General features: G+C 43.9%; 1 long non-coding RNA gene across 1 annotated transcript; it reads right to left on the reverse strand.

Annotated features, from left to right (window-relative positions):
• Positions 1-295: 295 nt before the first annotated feature.
• Positions 296-14,310, reverse strand: LOC132249348 (uncharacterized). The gene is made up of 3 exons (XR_009460777.1): positions 13,545-14,310; positions 13,172-13,338; positions 296-7,094 (listed from the first exon to the last, which is right to left on the reverse strand). It is a non-coding gene; the product is annotated as an uncharacterized LOC132249348 (long non-coding RNA).
• Positions 14,311-24,668: the final 10,358 nt, after the last annotated feature.

Consider the following 24,668-nt stretch of genomic DNA (forward strand, 5'->3'; position numbering starts at 1 on the left):
TTCACAGTAAGGGTTAGAAGGAAAGTCCCCCATTCCCTGGTCTGTGCAGCTCCACATCTACCTTGTCTTTGTGGATTTATTACCTCTCTATTTGTGCCTCAGATAGTCAGATAATCAAGGAAAATGTAAATATTCAGCAGAAGAATGTGCGCACAATATAGAAATGCTTTTATTTCTTCAAAGCCAAGCCTCTTCAAGAGTGGCTCATTGTTAATACAGTGCTGAGAAAAGAAAAAGCACATTGTCTAGTGCATGCACATGTATTTGTTCAAAAATGAAGGTTATCGTAATTTGAAATAAATCTTTCTGGGGGTCCTGACCTCAGGATATTTTTCAGTCAATAAAATAAGAATAAACAAGCTCCTACAATCCCTATTAAGGGCTCTTCAAAGACTTTTATTCAGTTCTTCAAATGAAGTCAGCAAATAGATCTTTCTTAAAAGGAAAGAAAGTCTTTCTTTGTGGTGGGCATGATGTCTACATTTTTGCATTTAATAAAATTTGTTGTTTGCAAATAAAACACTTGGCCTTTCATGAAATAAATATGACAAACACAGACAAAATCAGCATTTCGAAAGAATATGAACAGTAAGTGTTGTTATTTCTGGACAATATTTTACATTTCAGCCTTTTAAAGTGTTAAGGCCGGATGCACCAGTTCACTCTCTGCTTTACAAAGTATCCATAAACTTGATTTTACCAGTAATTAAGTCAAGTTAATAGTTTATTTGTACCATGGAGCAGTTTAAAGTAGTTGGAGAACCAGTTAAACTGATGTATTCCTTTGTTTTATTCAGCTAACAGGTTTGAAACTCCTATTTTGTCATTTTGTGCTTATTTTGTGCTACTTAGAGTAGAAATATTGCTTCCCTAGGTACAGTGCTGTTCATAGATTACATTACAAATAGCAGTCTTTCAGGAGGGATACTGTCTATTTAAATGATTCGTTATAAAAGGTTAATTACTTAATCAAGTTTGCTTTAGAAGGCTTCATATCTAGGCAGAATATAATAGTGAAGATTGTGTCATTTTGATAAAGCCACCATGATTACCACAGTGCTTCAGGTGTTTTTGGAAAAAAAAAAAAGAGTGAATGCAGTTTCCAGTAGATCACATCTAAAATGCTTGAAATGATTTGACCTCTGCAAAACACCTGGACACTGAACAAGTGATAGATGTGAAATGATTACATCATTCCAAAGAGTGAAGATGTATTTTATAATGTATCAGGGCTGACAAATTTTTAGGCTGTGTTTATTGTGCCCAAGGGGTGTCAATGGAGATCAGATAATCAATAGACTGGCTGGGTTTGAAATGTAATGACATGGGAATTGAATCTTGACTTCTGTTCCTGTCACATAGCTAAAGGGGTTTCATACAGGTGTGTGGGTGTTTGAGGAGGTGTTTTCCTCTGGCAAGTCACACATAATGATAGATATTCATTGTCTCAACTGTTTTTCCTTCAGAATATGGGACTGGCATCGTATGGATAGAAATTAGAAAGTTTCTTGCATTAATAAACACAATCCAAGGTCTAGTGAGTTTATGGAACATGTAATTATTTGTCTAGGAAGACACTTGATTTGAAGGTGACAAAAATTAGATGAATGAGTGCAAAACAAAGTATCAAATGTAATTGCCCAAAAGACTTTGAAAGTGACTTTGATGAAACTCATTTCACTCAAACGTTTATTGAGTGATGAACTTTTTTTAAAGGTAGATGTGTTTGTATCTTGAGTTAACAGAAATAAAAGTATATCTGACATATTGAAGCAGAGGTGCTCAACCTTTCTCATGATGAACTATATTTTAAATGGCATACTGTCTCAGGGGCTACCTACCATATCTTACTGACTGTGCAGAAAACACACTCTTTTCCTATTCCCAAACGCAAGAGATACCTTTAGATGTTAAAGGTATACCATATTTACTCAAATCTAAGACAAGGCTTTTTTCTGATTCAAAATGAGGGAGGGGAAGGCCCTCGTCTCAGATTTGAGTACAAGTGGGAACAGCAGCTTTGTCTCTGACTCTGGCCCTGAGTCCAGGGCTGGGGCCTGAACTCTGCAATCACTGCTGCATGGTTGTGCAGGGGCTGGAGGCCACACATACCCCAGGCCAGAGAGAGTCCACAGCTCAAACCAGAGCTGCAGCAGTAAACGGTGACAGCGAGGGGCATAAGGAGTAGAGGGGGTTGAGAAGGGAAGCACAGGGGGCAAGCAACAAGATGGGGCAACCAAGGGCAAGCTGGAGGTGGGGACAGGCACTGGGAGACACAGGATTGAGGGGGTAGCAGGTACTGTGGGGGGGGAAGCAGGAGATGAGGCAAGTGGTGGTGGGAACAGGTGCCAGATGGTGCCCGCACTGCAGGGAGGAGCAGGTGCCAAAAGGTGCAGGCCTGGATGGGGGCAGGTGGGAGTGGGGCAAGTGAAATGGGGCAAAATGTGGTATGGGAACAGGAACCATGGGGGCCTATCCCCCAACCTGCCCCTGCTGCTGCTTGCCGTGCTGCAATGGTGTTGGGCGGTGGGATATAAGATGACTGTCAAATAATTGGATTCTATACATGGAAAATTATAACAAATGTATACATTTTTCATATCTAGAATCTAATTATTGGAGGTGTAGGGTCATTTTAATTTGAAGTCATCCTGGATTCAGGTAAATACGGTCATTTGTATGGAAACATAAGAAAATATTTAATGTATCAATCTAAGATATTAACCTGACCTCACTTACAAAAGTATCTAAGTACCTCACAGTCTTTTTATTCTCTCAACAATTGCACAAAAAAGGGAAGAACTGTTGTCCTCATTTTATAGAAATGGAATAGGTGAGCCGCTAAAGGATTAAGTGATTTGCCCAACATTGTACAATAAACGTGTGACAGCCAAGACTCTGGTGTGGGTTTTCAAAGTTCCTACACTGCTATGCTGGTCCAGAAATTAGCTGCTGAACAATCTTTCTTCTCTCATCCATGCTTAGCTATTTTTAAAGCTAATTAGCCATTGAAATTAAAAAGAAGAAATAATACCAAGTGTCCAGCTGGTACCTCCAAGACAATAGTTTGAGAACCTGTTCCTAACCATATATTGTATTACTTTCCTTACACGGGGCTTTCATAAGCTATTTTTTCTGCCTGCTTGCCACATACTTGGTGCGTCTACATGTGCACTTTAATGCAAAGTAGCCTATTTTACCATGCATTAGAGCATCATGGAAAAAAACTACTAATATGCTAATGCACAGTAAAACTAGGCTACTAAACAGATCAGTAAAAAAGCACGTGCTTTCACCACTGTGTATTTGGGCAGCATAATTCACATTTAGTTAGTACCTCACATTAGAGGGTGCGTCTACACCTTCATTAATGCACTTTAGGTAATGTACATTAGCCTATTTTAATGAGAATTAGCTAATGAGCACTTTTTTGTGACAATTTAATTAGCATTAAAATAAGATAATATGCATTAAAGTGCACGTACTAAATATAATGCACGCTAGCAAAAGCACATTCTTGAATTTGTAGACGCACCCTCTCAGCATCCAGTTTTCTTTAGTCAACCCTAGTTTTCGGGATTCTATGATATATGCCCTGCCGAGGTAAAAGCATGATACACTGTAGCAAAGGGAAGTTATGAATATAGCAAAGAAGTAAGCAACATCAAAATGAGATAGAGACAAATAAAAGGGCATGGCATTTCACTCAGTTGTATTGTTATGAAGCTAGATATAATTCACAGAAATTAGCTGGAGATTTACAGGCTTGGTAGTTTTTGCAGATAAAAAACAGTCTGCGGGAGGAGGAAGGAAAGCAATTATTTTTGTGAGCATAAACTATAAACTATCACATTTGCTAATTTGGACGCTAACTTCATTCTGAAGCTTAGCCAGCCTTTAATAATTTAACAAGTAGCCCTGATAATCTGCTACATTGTGCACAATCATTGTGCCATTTCTAATTAAAATTGACAAACCCCCTGGAATTTGCCTTGGACAAATGTGGTGAGTTTAGAATAATTTGAACTAATTTAACTCTTTTGGAACACTTTTTCTTTTTTTTCTATTATGTTTTCCCCCCTTTCTTTGAACAAGGAAGCAGCAATATCAGATGCTGTCAAGAAATTCATCATAGAATACTCTCCTGCATGATGAAATACAGGCAGTGATGCAGAAAACCTTCAGTAGAAGAGAAAACACAGAAAAAGCAACATCCTCTCTGAGGATACGTTAAAGATATTTAGTGTTTATTTTGGACAGGGAGTCAGTGTAGGAAAGAATTGTATCATGTGGTAAAATGCCCTGCTAGCTGACTGCCAGAGCTATTTCTCTGTCAAAATATCAAATTTCTTTGGCAAAACCTGCTCCTGAAAAATGGTCAGGAGAATGTTCACAATGGACAGGGTTAGGCAACCTTCAATCCTGGGGTTAGGACAGCACTCATGCAATGCTTTAAAATAGTGGACAGCAACCTTATTGCAATGGAAAACCAAAATGACTTCACTCTGACCAGAGGCAGGCTACAGCCAGGATTAGCCCCAACTGCCTTTTTTTCCTGCTGCCCAGCTGTGGCATGGGTGAAACTCACCACTGCCCAGCCATGGTAAGATGTGTATAAAGCCCCTGCCACTGAAATCCTGGTCCAACAAACATTGCTGAAGCTCTCCTGGGTCCAAGGGTCAGATCCAGTGTATCCACAGAGCAGATCCAGCTTGCAGGCTGTAGTTTGCTGACTTGTGTCCTAAAACAATTGAGTTAATATAAAGGCAGTGACCGGTGTAACATGTGACAACCTGAAATACAAGTCTATAGATATACATTAGTGATGGAGAACAGCCCTCCATTCTGAATCTGGTTCCAGTCCACTCAAAGTTAGCTGTGTAACTCAATAAATTAATTTTACAACATCTTCTTTACTTTTGAGGAAAGTGACAATTCAAGTAACAGAATACATATAGTGATCAGATGATGTTAAAAATGCTCTCCCTATCAATACTTTGATAATCATAACATTGCAAATGGACTGAACAATACCAGTTCAGGAACTGAATAAAATGGAGCTAAATTCCGTATCTTACATTTGAAGAAATAAACTGCTTTAGTTTCATGTAGAATGTGGATACACAAGTTATAGAAGAAAACACTATTTTTTTAACTCTGGTAATATGTACTTCTCAAAAGGTTTTACTTACTCCTTAAAGATTATGCTTAAGTGGGCTATTTGAACTTTCTGAATTGGGAAAGTGGTGAGGACATTCTGAACATGGACTACCCATTGTACTTCGTTGAGTTCACCAGAATGCCACTGTGAGGAGAAAAGAAAATAATTTTCCATTAACTTGAGGGCATAGTGAGCAAACACGAGCTCTGAAGGCAAAGAAAGCTACATGGTGTTAAACTGGACAGTTTCAGTCAAGTCACTACCATTTTCTATTTTATTTAAGATAAGGATTCAAATAATGAAAGATCAGCTAATACTATCAGAATCCTTAGGATTATCTATTGTTAATGTGTGGCTTTATGTAGTAAGTCCTGTGAACTAAGAAGTTATTCAGGAAAACAGTTTATATGAAATAGATCACATGCACTTAAAAATATAAAATGGAAACTGACCACTTTTGGGCAAAAACCAAAATCATACTATAGAAAATGATTCTGAAAAGTGTGTTAAGAACATATGCACTGCACATTAGTTCAGTGGTTCAACCTGATACAGATGTCAGGAATAAAGAAGGATTTTTTTTTTTAACTCAGTAACACATTTAAATAACATTTTAGTAAATTATAAATATTTATGAAGTGATTTTCATGTTACTCCATGCTGTTCCCTTACACTATAAAATACAAGGTATTTCTTTTAGAAATCAGAACAGAGGAGTAAAGAACCATCTGCTAGGATCAAGTCTCTCACCGTTTATACCAAAGATGGCCCTGTCAAAATTAGTGGGGTTAGTACTTGTGCTGATAGACTACTGAGACAGTGTTTGACTGCGACATTGCACTGCCCCAACTCTTACTCTCCTTTTAGGAAAGTGCCCTATTTATGACGAGCTGTTACATACTATATGATTATACAGTACCTAACACACAGATGCCTTGGTCTTTGGATGAGGCCTCTAAGTGCTACTACAAGATACATTTTAGTAATAATAAATCATTGCTCTTTTGCATTTGAGGATCTCTTCCAAATAGAATCTTATATACTGTAAGAAAATAGTAGAGTTGATTGAATTCTGTGTAATCATTTCAAATCTCTGAATGATAACGCTCAATTAAAAAAAAGAGCACAGAGTAGACAAGAGTTCCTGTCTATTTGTATGTAAAATGCAGTTACCACTTTTCAAAACTTGTCCCTTATAGGTGCAGCTAGAAAGCAAGAAGTGAAGTCTATTTCTTATAGGTCTTAATGACACAGAAGGGCCATAGCTCTGGGACAGGGAGAATAAGATGAGGCTATATATACACAGAAAGGGAGAACCAAAGCTGCCTTTTTTGCCCTTCCCTACCAGCAAGTACAGGGATTACTGAAGGAGGGGGGGGTTGGGGTGGAGGGGAGAAGGGCAACAACTTTTACTTGTTAATTTTTATGTGGAACTAATTTCTATAAACTGCATGGGAGAGAACGCAAAAGATAAAAGGAAAGAATAAGAGCCAGTCATTCAGAGTTCTGAGTGAAATAGAATAAAATTAAGACTCCTGTTTTATGCCTGTTATTCCTTAAGATGAAGTAGGACAGTTTCAATAATCAGAGCTTCCTTGTACACTTTTACAATTACTCTTGTGCTTTGATGAGGAGCATGGACAGCTCTTTCCTGATTGTCCTCTCCCTCCCCACTTCCTTTTCTCTCATTCAAGTGTTTGGCTTCAAGTATAGAATATTTTGGCTTCATGTATCTTCTTACGTGATGAAGCATCTGCCGGTGGTGCTGAAGCTGCTGGCACTCTCTGTGTTTGCCCCACAGCACATTACAGATGGCAGTGTCATTGATGATAATGATAGCTTAATATACTAATGTTAGCAACAGGGGGGAGCTGCTGCCTTTGTTCAGTTTTCAGTAGCATATTCACCCAGCAGATCAAGGGAGGACAAGTAACTGTAAAGAGAAGTAAAGCTGTCAGTTTAGGTAGGGCCACTGGGTGGGGCAAAAGTGCCCCCCCCCCCCCCCGCCTTTCCTCCCCCTGCCTTTTTTAAGAGGATGCTGCCAAATTCTAGAAAATAGTATGGCAGATGATTTTTCAAGTATGACTGTGTAAGACTAGAAGAAGGTGGTTTTCAAATTCTAGCAAATATCAGAATCCCTGGACAACCGTGAAAGATGAGCTTGTAAAAAAGCATCATTACTTCCACAACAATTTATACCAGGTCACACAGAGCATATGGTACAGCTTTGAAAGATCTTGTGTCACTAATCAACATGTAGTCTGCAATAAGTTATACTACATAGTCCACAGAGAAATGCTAGTGACTTTTTTTTTTTAATAAGCATTTAAAACTACACGGTAAAATGATGGAGTGTTTTGTCTGTAACTATAGCCATTTGTTGTAAAAAGCACATACAAATTTTTGCTTGTTTAGTTTTTTTGCCTTGTGGAAGATATTCTAAAAATAAAGCTTGGATGATGACAGTAAGACTTTATCCAAGATTTTATCCTTCCAGCTATTTTTTATTCATTCCTTTTATTCTTCTTTATTGCCTAGAATGTCATAAAGAAGATTCCAGCGAACACAATATTCACATAAAGTAGCACATACATTGTCCAGTATCCTATGCTCATATAACAGTGGCAAATTATAATGCCTAAGTTTATCTCCCATTCCAATTCAGCAGTACTACCCAGAAAGAAAAAAAAAAAAACCCTCCATAGGGATGATATTAGCTTCCTGCAAATCCCTATTCCACTTCCCTACCCTGCTCTTCACAACCCTTTCATCTGGAACTAAAGTAGAGCTGCTCTGAATGAGGATCCTTGAAAATATTTTTTCCTCTAGCACTGCCTCTCTCATGGATTTTATGGTGGGAAGGCATGTTCTGGCTAGAATTCAGCAAGTACTTAGGGAGGCAGGCATAGAAAAGTGAAGAGGTGGAATTAGTAACTTGCCATTTGTTTTGTGGACGTTATCATGCTTGTAGATTACCAAAGGGCTATGAGAAATGCCCCCCTCCCCCCCAATAAACTGTATAATTGTGACAAATTGCACAAGCAAGTTTTGATCTGCAATGAACAACTCTGATGGATCTGCAATTGTCCCAGTACTAAATCAAAACTACTATATTGCCATTCCCCTTCTGTCTGGGAAGAAAAATGCTCCACTTAGAATTATAGAGGAAATACAAAACATATGTTGTTTAAGAATATATTTTAAGTGATTTCTTTTTATTTTTCCTCTCCCCAGTCCCTTATGGCTACTAGGGCTGTGAGAAGCTTCAGTCCCTGATTTGATTCAGCAGAAATTCGGCCCAATTCAGTGACTGAATCTACAAATCTGAATAGAATCAGTAGACCCTTTAATCTCTCTGCATCAAATCATAACCCTCCAAATCAATTCAGAGAGATTCGGAAAGATTCGGCAATTCAGACATAGACGGCTTTAAAAGTTTTTTTCTACGTACTTCTGGGTAGCAGGCAGCTTATGAATGCTGTGGTCCTGGAGTGCATGGAGTGTCCCACAGAAGCATGGGGGGCTCCCCAGCGTGTTCGGCAGCAGACCCAGAAGTAGACCAGAAGCTCTTCTGGTCCACTTCTGGGTCTGCCGGGGAGTATGTGGGGGGCCCTGTGCACCTCTCTTGTTCAGTGACTGGTGTCTCCTGGGTCTGGGGGGGCACCTGGGATCTCCCCCATGGCTGATCTCCAAGCCAGGCAGGTGGGGGGGGGCAACCCAGCGGTGGCCCTGGAAGTACTAATGGTCCACTTCTGGGTTTGCCGCTGAGCACGTGTAGGGCCTCCCTCCTGCGCTCCTGTGGGATGCTCCATCCACCCCACCATCACAGCATTCACAACCATGCTGGTACCTCGAGGTATGCAGAAAAAACATTTAAAGCTGTGTCTAAGTTCAAATCGCTGATTCTCTGAATCAGCATCAAATCTTCAGATTCAGCCAAATCGAATCAGGGACAGTGATCCAAATCAACAAATTGAATCACTGTCCCTGAATCGGGCCAAATCCAAATCAAATAAGGCCCTCTTCACACACCCCTAATGGCTACCTCCATTTATAATTATGATGAAAACTTCTTTGATGGGAATTCTCCTGCTTTTTATTTATGATCTGGATATATATTATTATTAATGTCATAATAAGGTGTGTAGACAGGATATTCAGCTCTCTATAATATAGTCTCATTAGCATACATGGGGTTGCTGTGGTGTGGTGTGGGTGTTAAGGTGCACAGTTAACACCCTAAGAGGTCACAAGTTTGATGCCGTAGCAGAAGCACCTGTAGTATGGCGAGTCTGATTTCAATGCAACTTGCATATTCTGCTAAATACCTTGTCATAAGGATACAAAAAAAGGAAGGAAGGAGAATACACTTTCTGATAGCTGAATGGCATACATCATACAGAATGGTTTAGCTTATAGGTAAAATACAAGCAAAATGAGTAGTCAAAATCTGGCCCCTATAGTATCCCCACAGTGGGAGGAAGGAAACCTGCTTAAATCCTTGAGTCATTTGTCTATCAGCAGCTGGGTTGGCTTATAAAATAAGAAAGCTATAAACTAGGCAGGGAAGGGGGGAAAAAAGCAATTATACCTTCCTCTAATACTAAGGGAAAATAAGACAGGCCCTTCCTTAAAAAACAAAACAAAGCAAAATACCCCACAGGTCAAAAAACAAAGTAGTAAGAGATTGTCCCCAGTAAGTTGAACTGGTAGCCAGTTCCACATTCCAGACCCCTCTCCCCTGCAGTTGATTAGTCTAGGCAAGTGTCTGTTGGTCTCAGTTGAATTCTTACTGGCCAGGTAGCCACACCAGAACAAAAAACAACCCCAAAATACTACTGTATATGCTGCTAATTGGCTGGTTGCTAGCACTTGTTAGCATAGATTCATAGATTCATAGATGTTAGGGTCGGAAGGGACCTCAATAGATCACCGAGTCCGACCCCCTGCATAAGCAGGAAAGAGTGCTGGGTCTAGATGACCCCAGCTAGATGCTCATCTAACCTCCTCTTGAAGACCCCCAGGGTAGGAGAGAGCACCACCTCCCTGGGGAGCCAGTTCCAGACCTTGGCCATTCTAACTGTGAAGAAGTTCTTCCTAATGTCCAATCTAAATCTGCTCTCTGTTAGCTTATGGCCATTGTTTCTTCTGACCCCTGGGGGCGCCTTGGTGAATAAAACCTCACCAATTCCCTTCTGTGCCCCCATGATGAACTTAAAGGCAGCCACAAGGTCGCTTCTCAACCTTCTCTTGCGGAGGCTGGAAAGGTCCAGTTTCTCTAGTCTCTCCTCATAGGGCTTAGTCTGCAGGCCCTTGACCATACGAGTTGCCCTTCTCTGGACCCTCTCCAGGTTATCCGCATCCTTCTTGAAGTGTGGCGCCCAGAATTGCACGCAGTACTCCAACTGCGGTCTGACCAGCGCCCGATAGAGGGGAAGTATCACCTCCCTGGACCTATTCGTCATGCATCTGCTGATGCACGATAAAGTGCCATTGGCTTTTCTGATGGCTTCGTCACACTGCCGGCTCATGTTCATCCTGGAGTCCACTAGGACTCCAAGATCCCTTTCCACTTCTGTGCCACCCAGCAGGTCATTCCCTAGGCTGTAGGTGTGCTGGACATTTTTCCTCCCTAGGTGCAGGACTTTGCATTTCTCCTTGTTGAACAGCATCCTGTTGTTTTCTCCCCACTTGTCCAACCTATCCAGGTCTGCCTGCAGCTGTTCCCTGCCCTCCAGCGTGTCCACTTCTCCCCATAGCTTTGTGTCATCTGCAAACTTGGAGAGAGTACATTTGACTCCCTCGTCCAAGTCACTGATGAAGACATTAAAGAGTATCGGTCCAAGGACCGAGCCCTGCGGGACCCCACTGCCCACACTCTTCCAGGTCGAGACCGACCCATCCACCACGACTCTTTGGGTGCGACCCTCTAGCCAATTCGCCACCCACCGGACTGTGTAGTCATCCACATCACAGCCTCTTAACTTGTTCACCAGTATGGGGTGGGATACCGTATCGAAGGCCTTCCTGAAGTCTAAGTATACGACATCCACCCCTCCTCCTGTGTCCAGGCGTTTCGTAACCTGGTCATAGAAGGAGACTAGATTGGTCAGGCACGATCTGCCCGCCACAAACCCATGCTGGTTTCCCCTCAGCCTAATTTGCCTTGCCGGGCTCTCACAAATGTGAGCCTTGATAATTTTTTCCAAGACTTTACCAAGGATGGAGGTGAGACTGACTGGCCTATAGTTGCCCAGGTCCTCCTTCCTCCCATCCTTGAAAATGGGGACCACTTTAGCCCTTTTCCAATCCTCTGGGACTTGGCCCGTGCGCCACGAGCGTTCGAATATTCCCGCCAGTGGCTCTGAAATGATGTCGGCCAGTGCCTTCAGCACCCTCGGATGGAGCTCACCTGGGCCTGCCGACTTAAAGGCATCCAGTTCTTCCAAGTGACTCTGCACCACCTCAGGATCTACGCATGGCAGTCTGGCACTTTGCTGCTGCCTCTCTACAACCCCAGTGAGAGACTTGTCATGTCCCTCGCTTAGGAACACTGAGGCAAAGAACTCGTTGAGTTCAGCCTTGTCCCCCCTGTCTGTCACCAATTGTTTCTGCCCATTTAGCAGAGGTCCTATTCCTCCCTGGGCCTTCCTTTTACTCCCAATATATCTAAAAAACAATTTCTTGTTGTCTTTTACTTGGGTTGCCATCCTCAGCTCCATGGTAGCTTTGGCCCGCCTCACTGCCTCCCTACAAGCACGAGCAGAGGAGGTATATTCATCTTTAGTGATCTCACCCTGTTTCCACTTTTTATATGCTCCCCTTTTGGCCCTTAGGCTGCCCTGGATTTCTCTGGTCAGCCATGGAAGCCTCCTGGTCCCTTTCCTTTTTTTGCCTCGCTCGGGGATCGTCTTGCTTTGTGCCCGAAGGATCATTTCCTTAAGGCACAGCCACCCTTCTTGGGCACCCATCCCTTCAAAACTCCTACTCTGCAGTGCGTCCTTGACTAATCGCCTGAGTGCATTGAGATCAGCTTTCCTAAAGTCTAGCACTTTCACCCTACTAGTTTCCTTACCCACTCGACGTCTTAAGTTGAAGTCTATTATTAGGTGATCACTGTCTCCCAAATGGCTACTGATCTGGAGGTCCCCTATCATGTCATCCCCTGTTGGCAATACCAGATCCAGTATGGCATTCCCCCTAGTGGGACCATGCACCTCCTGTGTCAGGTGGAGGTCCTGTACACAGGTTAGAAACTTGCGTGAGCGGTGGGACTTTGCTGTCTGCATCTCCCAGCAGATGTCCGGGTAGTTTAGGTCCCCCATGACTACCGCCTCTTTAGCTTTTATGGTCTCCGAGAGTTGCCTCAGGAGCCCCGCATCTATTTCTTTCCCTTGGTGTGGGGGTCTGTAGCAGACCCCTACCACCAAATCCCTTTCTCCTTGCCCCCCATGTAACCTAACCCACAATCCTTCTACTTCCTCAACCTCGGATTCTGTCTTGATGAGGGTTGATGTATATTGCTCACTGACATAAAGTGCAACCCCCCACCTTTCTTCCCCGACCTGTCCTTTCAGTCCAATCTATAGCCCTCAATATGTACCGCCCAGTCATGGGATGAATCCCACCAGGTCTCTGTTAGCCCCACTAAGTCATAGGTGTTTAGTGCAAGCAGGAGCGCTAGTTCATCCTGCTTGTTCCCCATGCTCCTAGCATTAGTATATAGGCACTTGAGCCCTGCGACTGGTGCCTTTGCTGCCCCCCCGCTCTGAGTCCCAAGGGGCCCATTGTTTCTTACCTTCTTGTTTCTTACCTGTTCTGTAGTGCTGGTCTTCCCATGGCTTTCAGGTTCCCAATGTTCTCCTTCTTCAGGCTGGGCTGTCCTTGTGGGTGCCACCTGGTTTGGTGGTCCACAGCTTCCCCTGCCCTCGTACTCCCCTCCCCCCCGACAAGCCTAGTTTAAAGCCCGCCGGAGGAGATCTGCCAACCTAGTAGAAAACACACGCTTACCTTTCGGGGACAGGTGAAGCCCATCCCAGCTGAGCATGTCCCTCGTCGTGATGTGCGGGTCATTGTGCAGGAAGCCGAAGCCTGCCTTGAGACACCACTGCCGAAGCCGCCAGTTGGTTTCTCGGATGCAGTTCTCCTGCCGTCTTCCTCGTCCGGTCACTGGTAGGCTGGAAGAGAAAACCACCTGTGCACCGAACTCCTTCAGCACGCCACCCAGAGCACTGTAGTCCGCCATCAGGTGATCGGGGGTTCTCCTGGCCGTATCATTAGTACCCACATGGACTAGGACCATGGGGTAGTAATCGGTGGGCTTGATCCTGGCCTGGATTACCTCCGTCACATCCTGAATATTTGCTCCAGGGAGGCAGCATACCTCTTGTGCCGAGGGGTCCTGGCGACAGATGGGTCCTTCCGTACCTCTCAGGATGGAGTCGCCTATGACGAGCACTCGTCGCCTCCTCCTCTGGGTCCTCATGGATCTCTTGATCTGTTCGGAGTGTGAAGAATGTGGTGTTTCTTCTTGCCCAAGGGTTTCCTCCTCCCCTTCCATCTCCTGCAGGGTTGCCAGGGCCTCGTACCTGTTCACCAGTCGGACTGGAGAAGCTGGTACCGGTTCACTGCGAGCTGCTCCGGTCCTGGCTGTGACCATCTGCCACTCTGCTGCGGAGGGCACTCCCTGGGCTGCTTCTTCCTTGGGTGCCTGGGCCTGCAGGGAAAGGAAATAACTGTCAATTTCCTCCTCCGCCTCCCTGATCCCCCTCAGCCTGCTAACCTCCTCCCGGAGCTCCCTCACCTGCGCCTCCAGAGCCCTAAGACGGGCACCTGCCGGACAGGTGTGGGGGCCCCCAATCTCTGCCCCCCCGGCCCTGCTGGGGATCCCCCACAGGCCAGGAGGTAGGGGGACATCAGCTCCCCCATGGGCTCGGTCTGGGTGGAGGCCTCAGACCTGCCCCGGGTAGCCTTGTCCCCCTGGGCAGAGGCCCTAGCAGCACTCCTCGTTGACACCATTCTACAAGCTGCTGTTTGTAGACCTGTGAGGTGTCTACGCCCTACCCCTACAGGAGTCCCACTCGGGGCCCTCCCGGCCCGCCCTCCAGCGCGAACGCCTGCGCAAACGCCGGCATGCTCTTACAGAGCGCGCCTGTTTGTGCACTCTGTTCGCGCCGCGCGGCTCGGTAGCGCGGCTCCCTACCGGCTCAGCTATATGGGACCCGGGGGGCTTCCCCTCCGGATCCGGCTCAGCTGCGCCGGGTCCCTCCGCCCCACTTACCTTCGGGGGATCAGCTGCTGCTGCCCCCGCTGCCGATTCCTCTGCTGCTGCTGCCGCCGCCGCCTCCGGTCAGTCAGTTGGTAAAAGGGGCACACGTGCATGCGGGACACACATGTGCCTGGCTCCTCTCCTTCCCGCTGCTGGTTTCCAAGCAGGTTTAGGGAAGTCAAAGGTGAGAAAATCAAACTAACACTTTAGAAATGACTTAACCTGAACTGACCTGAGATCCATTGTTCCTCTGTTTTTTATATTATTCCTATCCTGTTGGTCAGATATATTCTTTTTTTTTTTTTTCATTTTGATAATCTATATTCTATAAACCTGAAAAATGACAAGCGGAAAAATAAACCCAAACACAATTACAGCTAGCTAGAACCTTGTGTTTTATACCTATTAACTTCACAGCAGAATTTCAAAGTAGCCATTCAAAAATGGTGAACCACAAAAAATATTAAGCATTATACTTGTATTATAATAGATCCTAGAGACACCACTGTGTTAGTCTGTCTATGTCTATCTCTGCTCTAAGAATTTATGACATAAATGGACAAAATAGGAAAGGCTGCTACTATTTTACAGCCGGGGGCGGGGGAGGGAACAGTCAGGTGGATGAAGCAGTTGGCCAGGATATCCTGGATGTCCAGGTACACATCCCAGATGACCTTTCCAACTGTGGCCCTGTCCATGCTGAATTGGTTGGCAAGGTAGCAGTAACTAATGGGGGTGGCCACTTTCATGATGTCAATGGCCACCCACTTCTCTGGATTAAGGGATAGCCACATGCTGACATACTGGCACACAATGTGGGGGCCAACTGGGTGATGACATCCATGAAGGTGGCTCAATGCATGCAGAAGATTTAGAGCGATCATTCATCACCCAATTGTTCCAGGACTTTCTACTCCAATCAATTGGTGCTGGTAGCTGAGGCCCAGAACCAGCACTCAATGGTCTGGAAATGGTGCCAGAGCACCCTGCTATCCGCAGCATCCTAAATGATCTTGTCATTGTCAGCTGCAAGTTGGTGGCCCATTCCTTAATGCTTGGCGAGCACAAGGTGTGGTGGATGGGCATGTGTGAGTAGGCTGACTGGTGGCTTGTGAGTATGAAGGTGTATGCCACTACAAGCTGCTGCCACATTAGGTCCAGGTGGGCATGCATGATATCCTGTGGCCTCCGGCTCAAGTCAAGCATAGAGACCACCAGTACCTGCTGCAGCTCCTATGTCTCCTTGCTTGGGCGTGGGTGCTGGTATGCCATGGTGGGGTGTGGGCAGGCTGGGACACAGAGACACATGCAGGTCACAGCAGTTGAGGGGTGTGGGAGAGGGTCCATGGTGATACAGCAAAAGGCTGGGTGCATGGCCAGTCAGGGAGGTTCGCCTGTTTGGCTCCACTCTAGAGTTTTCAGTGACCCAGAAGCCCATAGGGCTTGCTAGTAGACTGGTGAGAATGCCCCCTACCTGCTGGCCTCCGGCACCATGGACAGGCTCTGAGCCTTCCCAGCCAAATGCTGAATGTCTGTTTAGGTTGCTTCTGCTCTAACTTTGAGCGCTTTGAGTAAAGCACAATAGTTAAAGTGCTTCTGCCTCAGGCTTTTTAAACATCTGTACTTAGCCATTATGTCCTTTATGGTTTTGAGAGATAGAATAAATATTGATTTAAAAATTTGTTTACACAAGAATCTGGTACTGTTGATAAATTCTCAGGCATTCACATAATGTGTTTAAACTTCTGACCAACAAAAATATCTCATTTCATTCACTATCCCAAGTCCTCTGATTGGTCTTTTGAGTTCTCACAAGCAAATACTCTGGCAGAGTATGGCCTGAGTGCCCCCAGTTTACACACTGAGTAAAAACACAGCATTGGATGCATTCCTTAGCTTGTGAGTCCAATTTGGGGGGGTAGGGTGGGGGCGGGAAGGGAAGGGCAGGGCTGGAGGGAAGCTAATTACAAAGTGTGCAACATTACAATCTCTCAAAGCACCAAGTTCTCACCCTGAGTAGAGAAACAAATAGTAGTCATGAATTCAGTGATCTAGAAAGGTTTAAGGTGCGTCATATCATGCCTTTAGGTAGTAAAAAAAAGTCACCTACCTCTTCATTTTAAGATTTTATGACCAAATCCTCACTTTTGTACATCAACATAGTTTTATTGATGGAGGGTGGGGGGGTTATGTCAATTTATGGCAGATGAAAATTATTCCAGTTTTCAGAGCCACTGACTTCTATGATATGGATAAGTCATTTAAGTTTTCTATGCCTCAGTTTTCTTATCTGTAAAATGATAGTAATACATGTGTTCTATTTCAAAGTAGTGTTGTGAAACAATAAAAATTAGGAAGTATTTTCCCCATCCTCAGGTAGAAAGTGCCATATATTTTACTGTATTCTGAGAGCTAAAGATGAATCTGAAGCCCAGAGGAAGCTTAGGAAGATCAATTCCTAGAGGCCAGAACAATTTACATGGTCTGAGCTAAGGTGAGCTGATAAAAAACCCATTTTATTGAAGAATTTTAAGTATAATTGGTTGAAAGGTAGTAGTTCCACTGAAGTATGGAAGAAAAAAATGTCCATGTTCACAATAAATATTAAACATTTCACAAGCTTTAATTTTGGGTGCCTTATGGTCTAAAACAATGACACAAAGCTTCTTAATTATTTTTATTTACCTATTGGGATACTTTACAGAAAGTCAGCAGCTCTGCATCAAAGTTGCAGTGTTACACAGGACCCTGTAGAGTAACTAGGGGAGGTGAGTGGCGCAGCAACCCCAGCTGCCACATTTGGAGTGGGGGCAAAAATAGCTGTGGCTACAGCAGCACCACGACCATCAACAAAATGGTAGCTGGCACTACCCCATGCGCTGTGGCAGTCCTGGGCATGGGAATGTAGACTGCCAAGACAACTGTAATTAGTTTGTTTTTGAGGAGCCGGAGTTTGGTTGACATATTCCTTTCCTGAAAATCCTCATTTAAAAAACTTACAGAGACAGTAAGATCTAGTTATTACTGGACAGGTTTAAAGAAATCACGAGCCAGTTGAACTCTATTTATAACATGCTAAGATAACTGTTTAAAATAAATGAAATCAAAAGCTGTGGCCACATAAGCATGGACATTTGGTCCCCTGGGCCAACTAGCAGCAGCACAAATTGTGCTGCTACTAAAATTGTGCCACTGCTAGTTGTCCCCGAGAAACGCCTGTGCCATGAGCCCTCTGGCACTTAACAAGTTACCCTGGGTCGAGTAGGGGAGGCTGGGACTAGCACTGGACTGGGCCCCAGCAGCCTTACCTGGGGTTCTGGGGGCCTTCCAGGATTGTAGCAGTGGTGATCCTTGGAGCCTGGCCAGCAGCTGGAGTATGGCTGTGGCCAGCCTGGCTCCAGCTTAGACTGGCGCACTCTGTCTCCGTGTCACACTCTGCTTTTTTTTCCGTGTGTTTTTTTTAATGTGTCTGTGGCACCACATAGCACATAGTAGGGGTGTGCAAAGCAGGCAGTATTCAAATCAGATTCGGATTCAGCCCGATTCGGAGGACAGTAATTCAATTCACTAATTTGGATCATTGTCCCGATTTTGATTCAGCTGAATCTGAAGATTCGATTCTGATTTCGAGAACTGGCGATTCAGCCACAGAGAAAGCTTTATATGTTTTTTCTATATACCTTGAGGTACCAACTGCAGCTCGTGAATGCTGAAATAGTGGGGCAGATGGAGTGTTCCACAGGAGCGCAGGGAGGCTCCTCGTGTGCTCAGTGGCAGACCCACAAGTGAACAGAAGTACTTCCTGTCCACTTCTGGGTCCGCCCACAAATGCATGGGAAACCTCCCCCCACACCTCCCCGGCTTGGCAATCAGCCGGGTGTCTGCCCAGACCCAGGAGGCACCAGTGTTCGAGCCTGGGGAGGGCAGGGGGCCCTTGCACACTCTCTGGCAGACCCAGATGTACTTCTGGTCTACTTCCAGTCCAGCGTTCAGCGTGCAAAGAACCCTCCACCCCGCACTCCCATGGGATGCTTCATCCACCCCATCATCTCAGCATTCATGAGCCACGCCTGGTACCTGGAGGTATGTAGAAAAAACATATAAAGTTGTGTCTATGGCTGAATTGTTGAATCTTTCCGAATTGGTTCTGATTCAATTTGGAGAGATTAATGGGTCTCCTGGTTCAATTTGGATTTGAAGATTTGGCTGCCAAAACAGGCTGAATCTCCTTCAAATTCATAGATTCATAGATTCATAGATGTTAGGGTCGGAAGGGACCTCAATAGATCATCGAGTCCGACCCCCTGCATAGGCAGGAAAGAGTGCTGGGTCTAGATGACCCCAGCTAGATGCATATCCAACCTCCTCTTGAAGACCCCCAGGGTAGGGGAGAGCACCACCTCCCTGGGGAGCCCGTTCCAAACCTTGGCCACTCTAACTGTGAAGAAGCTCTTCCTAATGTCCAGTCTAAATCTGCTCTCTGCTAGCTTGTGGCCATTATTTCTTGTAACCCCCGGTGGCACCTTGGTGAATAAAACCTCACCAATTCCCTTCTGTGCCCCCATGATGAACTTAAAGGCAGCCACAAGGTCGCCTCTCAACCTTCTCTTGCGGAGGCTGAAAAGGTCCAGGTTCTCTAGTCTCTCCTCGTAGGGCTTGGCCTGCAAGCCCTTAACCATACAAGTGGCCCTTCTCTGGACCCTCTCCAGGTTATCCGCATCCCTCTTGAAGTGCGGTGCCCAGAATTGCATGCAGTACTCCAACTGCGGTCTGACCAGCGTCCGATAGAGGGGAAGTATCACCTCTTTGGATCTATTCGTCATGCATCTGCTGATGCACGATAAAGTGCCATTGGCTTTTCTGATGGCTTCGTCACGCTGCCGACTCATGTTCATCTTGGAGTCCACTAGGACTCCAAGATGACTTTTCACTTCCGTGCCACCCAGCAGGTCATTTCCTAGGCAGTAGGTGTGCTGGACATTTTTCCTCCCTAGGTGCAGCACTTTGCATTTCTCCTTGTTGATCTGCATTCTGTTGTTTTCTGCCCACTTGTCCAACCTGTCAAGGTCTGCTTGCAGCTGTTCCCTGCCCTCTGGCATGTCCACTTCTCCCCATAGCTTTGTGTCATCCGCAAACTTGGACAGACTACACTTCACTCCCTCATCCAAGTCGCCGATGAAGACATTAAAGAGTATCGGTCCAAGGACCGAGCCCTGCGGGACCCCACTGCCCACACCCTTCCAGGTCGAAACCGACCCATCCACCACGACTCTCTGGGTGCGACCCTCTAGCCAATTTGCCACCCACCGGACTGTGTAGTCATCCAAGTCACAGCCTCTTAACTTGTTCACCAGTATGGGGTGGGATACCGTATCGAAGGCCTTCCTGAAGTCTAAGTATACGACATCCACCCCACCTCCTGCGTCCAGGCGTTTCGTAACCTGGTCATAAAAAGAGACTATATTAGTCAGGCATAATCTGCCTGCTACGAACCCGTGCTGGTTTCCCCTCAGCATAATTTGTCTTGCCGGGCTCTCGCAAATGTGAGCCTTGATAATTTTTTCAAAGACTTTGCCAAGGAGTCAAATTGAATCAGTGACTGAATCTTCGCGTAGCCCTACCACCTAGCTGTGTTTGTCTAGATGTGGCCTGTCTTCTATACTGAAGGACTTAATGTCACACAACTAACTGTATTCTAAAAATTTCTCCCAATGGGTTTCCTTCTAATGCTAAGGCTATTTGATGAACCAGTACACACACACACACACACACATACACACACACACACACACAAATCTCTGCCCAAGATATTATTTCTTAGGAAATTCTGCTGCCTAATCACTGATAAATTTCTATAAACATATCAAGGTGTCCAAGCAATAAATGCACACATTTTAAAATCAATTTCAGACTACTTCATACACACTGAAATGGAGCAAGGGCATGTAGTACTATTATTTGTGGACCTATGGCTTAAGGTCTATCCATCAAGTTCTGATATGACATATACTACACAAAAATGTCATTGTGAATTTGTCAGAAGAATGCACGGGGGGTGGGGAGGAGGGCAGGGAAACAGAATTGCAGAGCCAAAAATTAAGTCTGAGGACAAAAAGCAGTTTTAAAAGAAGCTGAAAAGAAAATTTATGGTAAAACAATAGCTTGTACTGTCCTCTGCATGGAATGCATACAAGAAATACATGGAGCTGCTAGGAGAAGATACTGGTTGATTCTAGGTCTCAATTAAACAAAGATATGGAGAATAACAAATTTTCTCTGTATCATTCTCAGCCCATTATACCACAGACAAGTGGTCTCATAGACCAGCGAAAGAAGTTCTATCAGACATCAAATCTTTCTGTTACTGCAATGTCTTCTATGGGAGCTCTGCCCAGAAATGCACTTTACAATCTAGATGATTTTTTGTCCGTACTGAGGATAACTACTCTGAGCAAAGACTAAGAATATTTCAGACAATGAAGAACTAGTAATGTAAAAAAGTAACTAGTCAGTACCGAAATTTCAATATTAAAAGCTGATAAAATATATTTTACTCTTAAAAACATGAAACAGACTGCTTACTGTATTTAGAAAGTCTTTCCAATATATGTGTAAATGCCACTCCATTATAATCTAGTTTAGATTCAGTGATTACAGACTAAAGAATTTGCTCTGTTAAAGTTAATAGTTTAACTCTTTAATTTAATCCTAAGTAGTTTCTTTATTGACTTAACTTTTAAACTCCTACTAGAACAAGCTAAATTAAAAAAAAAAAAGCGAGGAATTATCTAATTTAGCATTTATGAACCTAAGTAAGTTTCAGAGATGTTGATTGGTATCAGATGAACCAAATGAAAATGGATAGGTCATATTTTTAATCTCTTTTTCAAGTTAATTTCTTACTCTTTAGAGCTTGGTCACAAATGAACATGCAATATATATATATATATATATATATATATATATATATATATATATATTGGCCAAATAAATTAAAATATTTTACTGAAAAAATAAAGTACATTTCTATCCTCATGCTCCTTCAGAATTCTGTCATTCTTTTCAAAATTACTGTCAAATTGCTCCATATGAGTTTGCCTAATATTGCTAGGAATATTATATAGGAACAATGAAACAGACCAAAGAATAAAAGGTTTTTCTAGTTCATTATATATCTTGAATTATGGTCAATGTATTAAATTTCAGAGGTTGCCACAGCCCCAAACTAATGTATTTCAATGTGCTAGAGGGGAAATGTATTCCTAATCTCAACTGATTATCTGTTTATGTCCTGACGTATTAGAATTTTTATAGCTATTGTAATTTAAGTGTATTTATACCTCTGTAGCCTCATAGTGTCTTGTCATTTTTCTCTTTTTCATCTTATTATATTTTGCCTCAGTAAGCATAGAGTTGCACACACCATTTACATATTATATGAAAACATTATCTCTTAAATTTATATTTTATTCCTTTTTATTGAGGGTCTCCTTGTTACAAATCTATCCACACGGTGCCTCCAGAGCCCTGAGTGTCTTTTTGATGGCCCAAGGCTCTTTGATGTTTCTCCCAAGGAACAGACCAGGGTTTGCCATGGGATAATTCCTTAACTCTGAAAGCCTCCACTCCACTGCCTTTATTCTGAATCTCACAGATGCAGCTGACCAAGGCTAGATGGCCTCCCATTTGGGTTCTGGAAAAAAGTTTAGGTCCCCCTTTCTGTAGAATGTGGACTATCACTCTCATAGTGATCACTCTCTGCCACTGGCAATCAGTAAGGAGATGAAAAGACAAAAGGATGTATTATATAGGAGAAAACAATTGTACAAGAAAAAAAAACAACCCTAACTGTAAGTGGGGACCCTAACCCTGTTACTCAGCTGAAGGAGGGAAGAGAGAGAGGGGGGGACAGATGCAGGAGCTGGGAATGTAGAAGAAGAGGTCCTGCAGCAGAGAGCCAGGACCCTTTTCTTGTAAGAACACAGCCACTAGCACAAGGGCTATCAGTTAATTAAAATATTAGACTTGTCTGTCAGTGAGAGGGGGAGGCAGGTGATTGGCCTGCTGGGAGTGAGCTTGGATGCTTGAAAAAAAACAGAAATGGAAGCCAGGAAGGAGAAAGGGTAAGAAATGAGAGGCCCACCCAGATGGGGAGCAGGGACTCTTAGGCTCCCAGTGGGCAGAGTGCCAGGAACTTCAGTGGCTCAGATGCTGAGAGCGTAGGAGGAGACCCCGGCAGGAGCAGCAGTGCCTAGCCTGTGCCACTGTGATGCTATGTGTGAGCGGAGTGCCTTTAAAAGGGTAACATTCTTTTTGTTTGTTTTTTTCCTCTTTTAGTGAGCATTGACCTTGAAGTGTTGAATCCCAGGAAGGGGAGAGGTTTATGTAAGATGAAAGCCTGCATTTTTGTTGGACTTCACCAGTGTGGCCATAGGGGGAGTGCAGAGGCCAGGGAGAGGTGCCAGTGAGGCATGAGAAGGGGTAATGCTCTGCCTCAGGCAGGGCAGAGGACAGAAAAAAAGCCAGAGACTGGTAGGGCTGGAGCTCCTAAGCTGGGTCTGAGCAGAGTGGGCCCTAGGCAGAAAGAGCTCAGCTAGAAAAAGGGGGCAGAAGCCACTAAGTGGCCAAAACCCCAACAACAGTTAAAGATTGTGATGTGAAATATCGAACAATACTGACATTTGACAACACCAGTGAGACATAAGCATGACTATGGGGGAGAAGGAAGTCATGATTAATGCCCTTAAGGCTTAAAATAGCTTGTTCTGTTGTTGTGTAGGGAGGTAGTCCTGTCAGGAATGATTCCTCCTGCGGAGGGCAGTGTGTAAGTCTGGGAGACTGCATACAGCAGTGGCAATGGGCACCTGGAAGTGATCATCCCTTGTCCTGTTGGCAACTTCTGAAATCTTTAAGAACTCTACATTAAGATCAAGTCATGGCAGGTGGGATTGAAGGTAGAGAAGAGACTGCGAAAGCCTGTAGGTAGGCTGGTCCTATTGCTAGTGGACCTTGCACATGCTGATTGGACAGTATGGGCCTGTTACATTAACCATAAGTTTGAAGACATAAAAAAAAACTCCAAGCAAAAATGTTTACCCTCTTCCCTGGCTACCATTTAGCACCTTGAGAGTTCTATCCGTGTTTTTATAAATCAGCCTTCCCACTGATTCTACCAGCCCTGCCTGCTAGGGGCTTACACCCTTCTCCAGCCTGGGAAAAACCCAAAAGACTTTAGCCACCTTACAAACCACCCTCATATTACCTCCAAGTCATTTCCCCATCTGCATTGTCCAAATTCCTCATGAGTCTCCAGAATCCTGCAAAAACTTTTTTCCCTAGGGTACTAGGTATTCTTCTGGCTTATGAGCCATTTCTCTCAGATGCCTTCGCTATTGTAAGATTGTTTTGTTTTTTTCTCATTACAAGCATTAACTCAGGTGCCCATCAGTGCCCCTTCTGTCTGTGATTGGGAGTAACAATGATCTTTGCCCTAGTCCCTAGTATCACATTAGCAAGAGAGACTTAGCAGTTACATCTACTCTTTCCTTAAATATACACTCCTAATTTCCTCTGACTAAACCATACAGGTAGGTCCACAATCATAAAAGATTTATATGAACTGTATAACCAAGTCTGTGCAGTAATAAGAGTAACATAAATGGATGTGGCATAACATGGCCTTTCCAATGAGACCAGACATGCCATATCAGTATAATAAACACAAAAAAAACATTAATGGCTTCCCATGAACCTTCAAATCATAATGGGGTTCAACAACATTTCTTATTTTATATTACAGACAAAATTCACCAAGTATGTTGAATTGATCTTCTCCCTAGAATTCAGTATTTAATATATGAGTGGTATTTTCAAGGTGCAGACATCACTTGATATCTAGCTCTATTCCCTATAGCCCCTATGAAAATCCCAGAATCACCAGATGGCACTGTTATACTAGTTTTACAAGATATTTGCTAGCATGGAGCATTGGTTAGCGCTTTGAAGAGATGTTATTTTGTCAACGTATGGTTTCTTTTGTGGGGAAGTGTTAAGAGAAGCAGCATGTTTTGATCTCTGCCATAATAACAGTCAATTCTCGGTACATAATTGATCCAGGTTGGCAACTAGATACTGCTATAATATCTGAATGATATATTTACCATGTGATGTTTAGAACCATCTCTGTACAAGGACTGATGTATATAATATACATAGAACAAGCTACTTTACTTTCTCCTT

The sequence above is a fragment of the Alligator mississippiensis genome, chromosome 3 (genome assembly GCF_030867095.1).
Source record: "Alligator mississippiensis isolate rAllMis1 chromosome 3, rAllMis1, whole genome shotgun sequence".
Classification (NCBI taxonomy): Eukaryota; Metazoa; Chordata; order Crocodylia; family Alligatoridae; genus Alligator; species Alligator mississippiensis.